Source organism: Scyliorhinus canicula, chromosome 5, assembly GCF_902713615.1.
Source record: "Scyliorhinus canicula chromosome 5, sScyCan1.1, whole genome shotgun sequence".
Classification (NCBI taxonomy): Eukaryota; Metazoa; Chordata; class Chondrichthyes; order Carcharhiniformes; family Scyliorhinidae; genus Scyliorhinus; species Scyliorhinus canicula.
The window spans coordinates 184,057,793-184,071,013 of record NC_052150.1 but is presented as its reverse complement, the minus strand read 5'-3'; the positions used below and the strand labels follow the sequence as shown (position 1 = coordinate 184,071,013).

The following is a 13,221-nucleotide window of genomic DNA, read 5'->3' as shown; positions in this document are numbered from 1 at the left end:
TTGACGTTAGAAGTTCAAGAAACAGAATGTAACTGGGCATAAGCATGGCTGTGTTTAAAATGGGAAGCAATTACATTTGGGAAGTAAATATAACTGACTCATGAATGTACTCCAGTTTATGAAGATTGATCTTTTGGAATATTCGGGGGGGGGGGAAGGAACTCCTTGCTTAGTTAATGCTGATTCTCGCAAAGGTTTAAAACTTTTCTTTGTGATTTGAAATAATAATATTTATTATTGTCACAAGTAGGCTGACATTAACACTGCAATGAGTACTGTGAAAATCCCCTAGCCACCACATTACAGCGCCTGTTTGGGTACACAAGGGGACAATTCAGAATGTCCAATTCACGCAACAGCACGTCTTTCAGGACTTGTGGGAGGAAACCCCAGCACCCGGAGAAAACCCACACGGACACTGGGAGAATGTGCAGATTCCGTACAGACAGTAATCCAAGCTGGGGAATCGAACCTTGGACCCTGATGCTGTGAAGCAACAGTGCTAACCATTGTGCTACCGTGCCACCCAACTCCATAGTTTTTAGAAATGCTGTACATTGTTGTACTAGACATTTGACACTGGAACTGTTAAGGAATGACAATGATATGTAGCTGAACAGCGGTGGTCTATAATTTAGAGAGGAATTTTGAGTTGGTTGAGGCCCAGGGTATTGCCAGGTTCGAATCTTGCCATGGCAAATGGTGAAATTTGAATTCAATAAAAATTTGGAATTAAATGTCTAATGATGACCATGAAAACGTTGTCGATTTGTTGTAAAAATCCAACTGGTTCACCAGATGGCAGGAGGCTGGGAACCGATGCAGGAAGTCGGAAGGTAGTAAAACAGGGACAGAAGCAAAAGGCAGTAAGGGGGAAAGTGTAAGGCAGAGAAGCCATAGTCAAAAATCAAAAAGGGCGACAGCACAAGGTACAGTAACTGAGGGGAGCTCCGTGAATAGGCCCAGTAATACTAAAAGGAATAAAACCGGAAGTAAAAACATAAATGGAAAGCGATGCGGCAGGTTGTTACATGAAGATATGGGTTCAACGACAAGGAAAATTAGGAGAAAGGTTAAGAGGAAATATAACTTAGGCGAGGTTACAGATCAAGGTGTTAAGATTCAAAACAGAGGTATAAAAACCAACATAAGTGTACTTTACCTGAATGCTCATAGTATTCGGAATAAGGTAAATGTGTTGATGGCGCAAATCATCGTGAATGACTATGATTTGGTGGCCATTACTGAAACATGGTTAAAGGATGGACACGACTGGGAGTTAAATATCCAAGGGTATCAAGTTATTCGGAAGGACAGAGTGGATGGTAAGGGAGGTGGTGTTATTTAAGGATGACATCCGGGCAATAATAAGGGATGACATCGGTGCTGTGGAGGATAAGGTTGAATCCATTTGGGTGGAAATCAGGAATAGTAAGGCGAAAAATTCACTGATAGGAGTAGTCTATAGGACACCAAATAGTAACATTATGGTGGGGCAGGCAATAAACAAAGAAATAACAGATGCATGTAGAAATGGTACAGCAGTTATCATGGGGGATTTTAATCTACATGTCGATTGGTTTAACCAGTTCGGTCAAGGCTGCCTTGAGGACGAGTTTATAGAATGTATCCGCGATAGTTTCCTAGAACAGTATGTAATGGAACCTATGAGGGAACAAGGAGGGGCTGGTTTAGCTCACTTGGCTAAATTGCTGGCTTTTAAAGCAGACCAAGCAGGCCAGCAGCACGGTTCGATTCCCGTACCAGCCTCCCCGGACAGGTGCCGGAATGTGGCAACTAGGGGCTTTTCACAGTAACTTCATTGAAGCCGACTCGTGACAATAAGCGATTTTCATTTTCATTTCATTTTCTACAAGCGGTCCTAGATCTAGTCCTGTGTAATGAGACAGGATTGATTCATGATCTCATAGTTAGGGATCCTCTCGGAAGGGGCGATCACAATATGGTGAAATTTAAAATACAGATGGAGGGTGAGAAGGTGAAATCAAACACGAGTGTTTTGTGCTTAAACAAAAGGGATTACAATGGGATGAGAGACGAGCTAGTGAAGGTAGACTGGAAGCAAAGACTTTATAGTGAAATAGTTGAGAACCTTCCAAGCGATTTTTTTTCACCATGCTCAGCAACGGTTTATACCAACAAAAAGGAAGGACGGTAGAAAGAGGGAAAATCGACCGTGGATATCTAAGGGAATAAGGGAGAATATCAAATTGAAGGAAAAAGTATACAAAGTGGCAAAGATTAGTGGGAGACTAGAGGACTGGGAAATCTATAGGGGGCAACAGAAAGCTACTAAAAAATCTATAAAGAAGAGAAAGATAGATTATCAGAGTTAACTTGCTCAGAATATAAAAGCAGATAGTAATATACTAATATTGCTACTAATATATAAAACGAAAAAGAGTGGCTAAGGTAAATATTGGTCCTTTAGAGGATGAGAAGGGAGATTTAATAATGTGAGATGAGGAAATGGCTGAGGAACTGAACAGGTTTTTTTGGGTCGTTCTTCACAGTGGAAGACACAAATAACATGCCATTGACTGATGGGAATGAGGCAATGACAGGTGAGGACCTTGAGATGATTGTTATCACTAAGGAGGTAGTGATGGGCAAGCTAATGGGGCTAAAGGTAGACAGGTCTCCTGGCCCTGATGGAATGCATCCCAGAGTACTAAAAGAGATGGCTAGGGAAATTGCAAATGCACTCGTGATAATTTACCAAAATTCACTGGACTCTGGGGTGGTCCCGGCAGATTGGAAATTAGCAAAGGTGACACCACTGTTTAAAAAAGGAGGTAGGCAGAAAGTGGGTAATTATAGGCCAGTTAGCTTAACTTCGATAGCAGGGAAGATGCAGCATGGTAGCATAGTGGTTAGCATAATTGTTTCACAGCTCCAGGGTCCCAGGTTCGATTCCCGGCTTGGGTCACTGTCTGTGCGGAGTCTGCACGTTCTTCGTGTGTGCGTGGGTTTCCTCCGGGTGCTCCGGTTTCCTCCCACAGTTCAGAGATGTGCTGATTTGGTGGATTGGCCATGCTAAATTGCCCTTAGTGTCCAAAATTTCCCTTTATGTCGGGTGGGGTTACTGGGTTATGGGAATAGGGTGGAGGTGTTGACCTTGGGTAAGGTGCTCTTTCCAAAAAAAGAGCCGGTGCAGACTTGATAGGCCGAATGGCCTCCTTCTGCACTGTAAATTCTAAAACAAAATGCTGGAATCTATTGTCAAGGAAGAAATAGCGAGGCATCTGGATGGAAATTGTCCCATTGGGCAGACGCAGCATGGGTTCATAAAGGCCAGGTCGTGCCTAACTAATTTAGTGGAATTTTTTGAGGATATTACCAGTGCGGTAGATAATGAGGAGCCAATGGATGTGGTATATCTGGATTTCCAGAAAGCCTTTGACAAGGTGCCACACTAAAGATTGCTGCATAAGATAAAGATGCATGGCATTAAGGGTAAAGTAATAGCATGGATAGAGGATTGGTTAATTAATAGAAAGCAAAGAGTGGGGATTAATGGGCGTTTCTCTGGTTGGCAATCAGTAGTTAGTGGTGTCCCTCAGGGATCCGTGTTGGGCCCACAATTGTTCACAATTTACATAGATGATTTGGAGTTGGGGATCAAAGGAAATGCGTCCAATTTTGCAGATGATACTAAGGTGAGTGGCAAAACAATAAGTGCAGAGGATGCCGCAAGTCTGCAGAGGGATTTGGACAGGTTAAATGAATGGGCTAGGGTCTGGCAGATGGAATACAATGTTGACAAATGTGAGGTTATCCATTTTGGTAGGAATAATAGCAAAAGGGATTATTATTTAAATGATAAAATATTAAAACATGCTGCCGTGCGGAGAGACCTGGGTGTGCTAGTGCATGAGTCGCAAAAAGTTGGTTTACAGGTGCAACAGGTGATTAAGAAGGTGAATGGAATTTTGTCCTTCATTGCTGGAGGGATGGAGTTTAAGACTAGGGAGGTTATGCTGCAATTGTATAAGGTGTTAGTGAGTCCCCACCTCGAGTATTGTGTTCAGTTTTGGTCTCCTAACCTGAGAAAGGACGTACTGGCGCTGGAGGGTGTGCAGAAGAGATTCACGAGGTTAATCCCAGAGCTGAAGATGTTGGATTACGAGGAGAGGTTGAGTAGACTGGGACTGTACTCGTTGGAATTTAGAAGGATGAGGGGGGATCGTATATAAACATTTAAAATTATGAAGGGAATAGATAGGTTAGATGCAGGCAGGTTGTTTCCACTGGCGGGTGAAAGCAGAACTAGGGGACATAGCCTCAAAATAAGGGGAAGTAGATTTAGGACTAAGTTTAGGAGGAACTTCTTCACCCAAAGGGTTGTGAATCTATGGAATTCCTTGCCCAGTGAAGCAGTTGAGGCTCCTTCATTACATGTTTTTAAGGTAAAGATAGATAGTTTTTTGAAGAATAAAGGGATTAAGGGTTATGGTGTTCGGGTCGGAAAGTGGAGCTGAGTCCACAAAAGATCAGCCATGATCTCATTGAATGGCGGAGTAAGCTCGAGGGGCCAGATGGCCTACTCCTGCTCCTAGTTCTTATGTTCAATATCCTTTCTTTAGGGAAGGAACTCTCCATGTGACTCCAGACCCACAGCACTGTGGTTGACTCTGAATTGGGCAAGCCACTCAGTTCCGAGCCAGAGATGCCGACATCCCATGAATGAATATAAAGAGAAGTGCCTCGAATTGAGGCATTTTAGAGCTCCATTGCTTGTCAAACTTTAGTAGGTCACAGACAAATCCAAGTCAAATAGTTGAAAGAAAGCTATGTTTCTTACGAAACAATTATATTTGCAACACACATCAGATCCCATCCGGGTCTGCTCGTTCAGTTCCATAACTGGGCGACTTTATACAGAACTCAATCGTGAATGTCCTCGGGCTCCCTGCCCCCTTAATGGGGGAGCTTGTACTCGGCAAGAATCACGGGGAGACTGATTGCTCCACCCATGTACATCTCATGCGGGTTATAACAAATCCCTTTCCCCTGTGACTAAGGCATCGTCCAGATACACTGTCACTCCTGGCAATCCTCTCCGTATCGTTTCAATTGCTCTCTGGAAAATTGTACTGGCCAATGACTCTCCAAAGGGCAGGCTGGTGTATTTGTAGAAGCTTGGATGTTTACGGTGACATATCTATGTGAAGCAGAGTGCAATTCTAACGGCAAGCATGCATGGCTTGTATTGAGTTTCGTAAATGACTCCACCGGTCAGTTTTCGGTAAAGATCCTCTAGGCGTGGCATCGGGTAACAATCCAGTGGGAGACCCCGTTGACCGTCAACTTGTGACAGTGTGACTGTCAAATCTGGTGTGAGCACCGGCGCCACCCAGTTGGCGAAGCACACTGGTTTAATAATCCCAAGGCCTTCAAACTGGCTTTGTTGGGCTGCAGCTTTTGCTGGCAAGGCATAAGGGACTGGGAGAGCCCTACGGTAGTTGTGTTCTGCATCTGAGTCTACCTGGATTTCGCCACAACCCCCTTTAGTTTTCTCAGTCAGGGCTGGAAAACCTTGGGATATCGGCCCCGGATCCTATTTGGAATGCTTTCTGCCAGTCCAGGTGTAGGCACATTCACCCTTTAATCACGGCCTAGCAGGCTGGGGCCTTGTACCGTTACTATGATCCAACTGACTGTAACCCATAAACTACCGGGGTAATTGTGGTTCCCACAATAACTAACAGTTCACCGTTGTATGTTGCTAACCTTGCCTCGGTGTCATGCAGATCCATCTGTTGCACCTCTGCCTTTATCCTGCTGAAGGTTTGTTTTTCAATAGCTGAAACCGCGGATCCTGTTAGTGGAAGAACAGTAGTTAGCACTGCTGCCTCACAGCTCCAGAGAGCCAGGTTCAATTCTGGACCAAGTGACTGTGTGGAGTTTGTACTTTCTCCCTGTGTCTCCGTGGGTTTCCTCTGGGTGCTCCGGTTTCCTCCTACAGTCCAAAGATGTGCAGGTTACGTAGATTGGCTATGCTAAATTGCCCCTTAGGTAGTGTAACTGGATTACGGGGATAGGGTGGTGGAGTGGGCTTAAGTGAGGTGCTCTTTCCAAGGGCTGGTGTAGACTTGATTGGCCAAATGGCCTCCTTCTGCAGTGTCGGGATTCTATTTTATGATGTCTAATGGAACTCATTCACTTGTACGGTTATTTTGATGGGAGCCACTCGGAGTGCTGCAATGCAATTCAGCTGCACGCGCTCCTCCTCTGTCTGGTCCAGATGCAAAATGCGAACCCTTAATGGGTGCTTGCCTGTACCGGGGTGCTGGAGTTGCTGGCTGACTTGTGCCTTGCGCTCTCTGCGGCTCCTACGTCCACATGCCCCATAACGCCTGGGCTCTCCCTCTACAGACTCCGGAGAGGTGTCCCACTTCAGTCCTTGACAAATGAATCTGGCCTCTATGGTACTCGTCCAGGGCGGGGTTTCAATCAGGTACGGGGCAGGCTCACCAGGAAGAGGCATCTCACAGGGTATTTACTTCCAACTCCTGGCTCTCCTGCACTCCTCTCACAGCGCTTTCGCAAAAAAATATTTGCACAGTCTGCTGAACGTCGAGGGAGGATTCGGCGAGCAGCTTCCTCTGGGTAGCCATGTTATTGACGCCGCAGTCCAAGCAGCCTCGCAGCATTTTGAAAAGAGCATTTCACTATTCACACAATTCGGCTAGTTTTCATAGCCTCGTCAGAAACTCTATTTTGGACTCTGCTGGGGTCCTCTCTGCATATGCAAATTTGTATCTCTGCACTGTAACAAGCGGTTTAGAATTTATAGAATAGAATTTACAGTGCAGAAGGAGGCCATTCAGCCCATCGAGTCTACACTGGCCCCTGAAACAGCATTCAATCTAAGCCTACGCCTCTACCCTATCCCAGAATCCCACCTAACTTATGGACACTACGGGACAATATAGCGTGACCAGTCCACCTAACCCGCACATCTTTGGACTGTGGAGGAAACCGGAGCACCCGGAAGGAACGCACACAAATGCTGGGGGAACGTGCAGACTCTGCACAGACAGTGATCCAAGCTGAGAATTAAACCTGGGTCCCTGGCACTGTGAAGCAACAGTGCTAACCACTGTGCATACATCACCTAAATTCTGTCCAGTATTCAACTTGTATGTTTCACCTAATTGCACTGCTGTACTTGGCCTGTTGTATGGAATGTACCAGACACAATATATATGAATTTAGAAGTGAGCCGGGTGGACTGAAATTTCACATTGTTGATTTTACAATCAAAAACACATGACTCAAAAGTATTCCTTAATTTCATCTGTAAAAAAATTGATCAAATAACTGGAAGTAAAAACTCAGTACTGAGTATTGATTTAAGTTATGTTAGTGGAGAGCAAGATCTACATTGGAATCAATATGGACTTGAACATTGTGAATATGTAAATATTAAAAAAAATAAAGTTCTTTGAGAAGGAACTCTGGTCGTAGTGGATTGGCTTGACTACTTCAATCAGGCGATTCATTGTCAAATGAAGGAAAATTGTGCACTGGCCATTTTATCTTTATGCAGAAGTTCTGAAGGAAACATGAGTGAATGTTTCAAGTTTAACATTTTCAGTACAACTGGAAGATACTGGGTGGAAAATTATTAGTCAAAACCTCATGAAACCAGTTTGTTTTACTGTGGAAAATTTTGCCTCTTCTTAATGCAGCTTTAACCTTTGTCCCCTTAGCTGTTCTGATCAAATGGTGCAATTCGACTGGTTGCGTTGCAAATTGTAGTGGTTCTAATTGTTATACAACCCGAGTATGAAGTGGTCCTGTTGTACATAAATGTAAACTGTAGATTTCTATTAAAAACATAATGTAAGCACACGTGCAATTTATCACCATAATATTTAAACATTTTGAGAACTGTTTATCATGTTAGGATCAAATACATGTGTTAATTTAGTGCAACAGGAAGATCTGTTGTGATATTGATTGATGACTGTGGACCCCAGTAAACTTGGCATAATACATAAACAAGATATCTGTACGTTGTAAGATTTATTCTCCTTGGAAATGCCTTATCAAACAGAGACCTGTAGTTGTCACATAGTTAAAAAATTTTTTTTTAGAGTACCCAATTATTTTTCCAATTAAGGGGCAATTTAGCGTGGCCAATCAACCTATCCTGCACGTCTTTTTTGTTTGATTTTTGGGGGTGAAACCCACACAGACACGGGGAGAACATGCAAACTCCATACGGACAGTAACCCAGGGCCGGGCTTCGAACCTGGGTCCTCAGCACCGTTGGCAGCAATGCGAACCACTGCCACCATGCTGCCCTAGTTGTCACATAGTTAAGTGTGTTTTTAAGGGAAAAAGAATTTCCATTGTGATTTCATGGTCTTTATGTCAGTTTCACATTGGCACTTGTGTCACACGAGATGATCATTCAGCCATAGAATAGACCTCTAGGCATACAGATTGAAGTACATTTGGTTGTTTGAGGGGGGTGGGTACAGAGTGGATTTATAGAGTTGTTCCTTTTGTTTCGGTGACGTGTGGGCTGTCACTTTGTTTGATATAAACTGATTTTGTAAAATTTATTGTATTTATATTGATTTTTCAGAATAAAATCTATCCTTTCAAATGCTATGCTATTTTATAAATATAATTGCATTAGACCGGAATCAAACAGAACCCCTTCAGATTGTCACAATTTACAAACACTGCTAAGTTTGCTGTGTGAACCTACGTTACACACTGGTTCTGTTCTCTATGTAGAAAGTTCAACTTTTAACTGAACTGTTAGTAAAGCCCACTCTTAACCTTATTAACTGTTCATTCAAATTGACGGTGCAAAAGACGCTTCCTGTGCTGTTTTATTAAAAATTCTGATTCATGTTGCGGAATGGTGAACGTTTTAAAGTAAAATAATCATTGAATTAGCAGAAGAAGACTAACATTGGTTTTAGAATTAAGTATTTATGCACATTTAATTTTAATAAGTAACTGAGCATAATTTTTTCTCTTCTCTTTAGAACAGATTTTCAGAAGTCCGAGTTTAAATTACAAGAGCTCAGACACAAAGAGAGATCTATTTGCTCTTCACCTCAACATTTTCTTTGGCTTTTAGCATCCACATTGTCAGGTACAGTATCTCCTTTTGTAATCTACACTGGGCGGTATTGTCAGGTACAGTATCTCCTTTTGTAATCTACACTGGGCAGCATAAGGGTTCTTCCTGATAATTCCCTTATTCCCTTTTTCTTCATTTTTTGGCATAATCATTTTGATCCATGGAAAAATATCTTTAAGCCGAACTTGGGAAATGGTTTTGGACAGCTAAACTCAGAGTTTGCGGTACCCGAGAGTTGGGTTGGGACTCTGTTCGATTGGTTGGCTGGTGGCCAATGAATTATCCAAAACGCAATATTCTGCCTGGCCACAGATGGTGATTGGATCCTGCCTGAGTGGGATGATTTCCTGAGACCGAAGGAAAGTAGAGTGGGGTCCCTGGACAGTAGGTTGGGCGGGATCCTCCACTTTGTCGGCAGCGCACTCACGGCCACAGATTTTCTGACGGCGTGGGGGTGGCCACAATGGGAAACTGCATTGGCTGGCATGCCCCACCAGAAAACAGGTCTGGCAGGACGGACAATCACGCCATGTATGTCTTCTTGTATGCGCGCATGCAGGGTATGGGCAAGTTCAAGTGGGTAGATTAGGAATTAGGTAATAGTTGGGCAGTTTTATTTGCTGCATATTTATTTATAGTTATTAATCAAGTTAATTGTGTTTAAATTTACAAACCTCGTGACTGCAGCTAAGGGCCAAAGACTTTGGTATATCTGTACGTAGAGAAGAGAAGTTGAAATCTGGAAAGCAGAAATTGTATAAATCCGGATTACTAAATGGAGAGTAAAGCTGTGATTACAAAGACACCGATGAATAGATAAAAGCCGTAAAACAAAGAACGGTGCATATAAGACCAACCAACTCTGACAATTGAACCTTCAGCTTTTCTTGTCGCTGAAAGTAACCATGTGAAGGAAAAGAGAGAATGAAAGCTGGAGGGGTTGAAAGGTGTGTGACTAAAAATGAACCAAATATTTCTCTTAGCATTGACAATACTGCTTGTAGTTTGGCTGCAGAAGATCCGGGAAATTTGGATAAACATTCATTGGACTATAAGAAAAGACTGGATGTTTTACACGGGAGACAGAAAGAGACAGTAATGCACAAGAAACTCATTCAGGGGACCCTACAATTTGGACAATCAGAAACTTGACAAAGGGAACCATATTGTTTTTGATTTTGAAGCAGAATTAAAACAAGGAACTGTTTGTGGATATCAGAGGGAGTGTTAAAACCATAGATGCAAATCTATCAGAAGAACAACAAATGAAAGATCTAATACAGATACTAAATAAATATAGATTGTTGTATCTAAACCACAGTGCGTATTAACCTGTATACGGTGGACAAATGACTGCAAGTTTGTCTCATACAATAATGCAATATTTATTTACTCGCACATGTAGCCATCTGGGATGGCCACTTACAACTAGGTACAGAGAAACTCGCAAAGCCTGGCGGGTAAAATGGACAAGGCAGGCTCAGAGCCTGAAATGCATATTTGCAAGCAAGAAGTTCAGACAGTATCGAAACTCTGACCAATTAGCATTTTAATGGAGCCGATTAGCATTTGGTGGCCCATCTTCACCAAAACAAAGGACTGGTACTTGAGCGCCCGGTACAGTCCCAGACATTTCGGCGCCACTCCCTATTCAAGGGAAACACAAACAATGGGATCAGTGACCGCTTGGGACACGCCCAGCGATCCAGATCCCCACCCACTTATTGGTTAGGAATCAAACAGAGTGATCAGGGATCACCCAATTAGTGAGGCCTAAACTGAAGGACTGCCCAAAAGAATGCAAAAATCCCCAAGTATAAGAAGAAGAGTTCGCCATATGTTCGTCTTCTTTTTGACCTGGTGCCCCGGTCGCGGCCATCTCCAATTGTACCAACACCAGAAGCAAGTCCAAATTCGCTCGCTACCAGACGGATGAGCCTGTCTGAGCAGCAGTTACTCCTTCGGACTCGATAGATCCAGAATCGAACAGCGGCCACTGTTTCTCTGACCTAAGCTGGGCGCCCGAAGTTAAGTACAGATTGTCTTAGTCAATAGGTGTAGTTAATCACTACTGTTTATGTTGCATGACTAATTGTGTGTAAATAAAGTGCCCTTGACCTTGAACTAACTAACTGGTGTTTGGCTCTTTGATCGATAGCCGGTTGAACCTTGTGGTGGTATCATTTGATACCTGGCGACTCTGAGCATTAGAACATAGATATCAAAAGAAAGGAGGGCAAACTCACTGATTGCCATAATTGGAACAGAGCCATAGAAAAGACAGAGTAAAAGAAAGCACAACACACATAATGTTGAAGTTATTCAATCTCTCTCACACACGCACGCACCCACACACAAGCACCCACACACACACACACGCACACACGCGTCAAACTACAACGCTAGTACACACAAGACCTTAACTTGCAAGTGACTGAGAACCAGCAGAGGGCAGCAGAGCAGAGCTACTGATCAGCTGTTCTGGGGAAATTTGCATACGTGCAGTGCGGTCAGCCTAAGTTGAAGGTGGTTTGTGGAGGGGCTGTTGGCAAGTGACAGTTAAACCCGAAACACTTTGTGAGTGTTTCCCACCCTACCTCCTCCTCTAACCAACCCCCCCACCCCACGGTGGTTGGGAAGCGGGAGCAGGGGCCTGTCGTGAAGGTGAGTGAGTGCCTTTAAATTTGCTTACCTTTCAGCGGGATCAGGGTTTGAGGTAATATCAGGTAAGCTCTTCCTTTCTGTTTCTTTTTCTTGTTTTTTTTTTAATCTAGAGGGGATGTCAGGGAAGGCAGTACAATGCTCCTCCTGCAGAATGTTTGAGGTGAGGGACGCCGTCAGTGTCCCTGCTGATTTCATCTGTGGGAAGTGCACCCAACTCCAGCTCCTCAAAAACCGTGTTAGGGACCTGGAGCTTGAGCTGGATGAACTTCGGATCATTCGGGAGGCAGAGGGGGTCATAGATAGGAGCTTCAGGGAAGTAGTTACACCAAAGACTGGAGATAGATGGGTAACTGTAAGAGGGACTGGGAAGAAGCAGTCAGTGCAGGGACCCCCTGCGGTCGTTCCCCTGAGTAACAAGTATACCGTTTTGGATACTTGTGGGGGGGACGACTTACCAGAGGTAAGCCATGGGGTACGGGCCTCTGGCACAGAGTCTGTCCCTGTTGCTCAGAAGGGAAGGGGGGAAAGGAGTAGAACATTAGTAATTGGGGACTCAATAGTCAGGGGCACAGATAGGAGATTTTGTGGGAGCGAGAGAGACTCACGTTTGGTATGTTGCCTCCCAGGTGCAAGGGTACGTGATGTCTCGGATCGTGTTTTCCGGGTCCTTAAGGGGGAGGGGGAGCAGCCCCAAGTCGTAGTCCACATTGGCACTAACGACATAGGTAGGAAAGGGGACAAGGATGTCAGGCAGGCCTTTAGGGAGCTAGGATGGAAGCTCAGAGCGAGAACAAACAGAGTTGTTATCTCTGGGTTGTTGCCCGTGCCACGTGATAGTGAGATGAGGAATAGGGAGAGAGAGCAATTAAACACGTGGCTACAGGGATGGTGCAGGCGGGAGGGATTCAGATTTCTGGATAACTGGGGCTCTTTCTGGGGAAGGTGGGACCTCTATAGACAGGATGGTCTACATCTGAACCTGAGGGGCACCAATATCCTGGGGGGGAGATTTGTTAGTACTCTTTGGGGGGGTTTAAACTAATTCAGCAGGGGCATGGGAACCTGGATTGTAGTTTTGGGGTGCGAGAGATTGAGAGTAGAGAGGTCAGGAGCACAGTTTTGACTTCGCAGGAGGGCGGCAGTGTTCAGGTCTGTGGTTTGAAGTGTGTCTATTTCAATGCCAGGAGTATACGAAATAAGGTAGGGGAACTGGCAGCATGGGTTGGTACCTGGGACTTCGATGTTGTGGCCATTTCAGAGACATGGATAGAGCAGGGACAGGAATGGTTGTTGCAGGTTCCGGGGTTTAGGTGCTTTAGTAAGGTCAGAGAAGGGGGCAAAAGAGGGGGAGGTGTGGCGCTGCTAGTCAAGGACAGTATTACGGTGGTAGAAAGAATGCAAGATGGGGACTCTTCTTCCGAGGT

At 44.3% G+C, this 13,221-nt stretch overlaps 1 protein-coding gene across 19 annotated transcripts in view; it reads left to right on the top strand.

Moving 5' to 3' along the window:
- Positions 1–13,221, top strand: part of mpp7a (membrane protein, palmitoylated 7a (MAGUK p55 subfamily member 7)) — a 779,450-nt gene that overhangs the window by 197,050 nt on the left and 569,179 nt on the right. For 15 of the 19 annotated variants that reach the window (XR_005460776.1, XM_038798233.1, XM_038798231.1 and 12 more), the window contains one exon: positions 9,036–9,145. The exons of 1 other annotated variant lie outside the window; for it this stretch is intronic. The gene's annotated coding sequence lies outside the window, so the exon portion shown is untranslated. The remainder of the gene's footprint in view (positions 1–9,035; positions 9,146–13,221) is intronic. 3 more of the 19 variants (XM_038798226.1, XM_038798222.1, XM_038798220.1) reach the window with 1 other exon arrangement.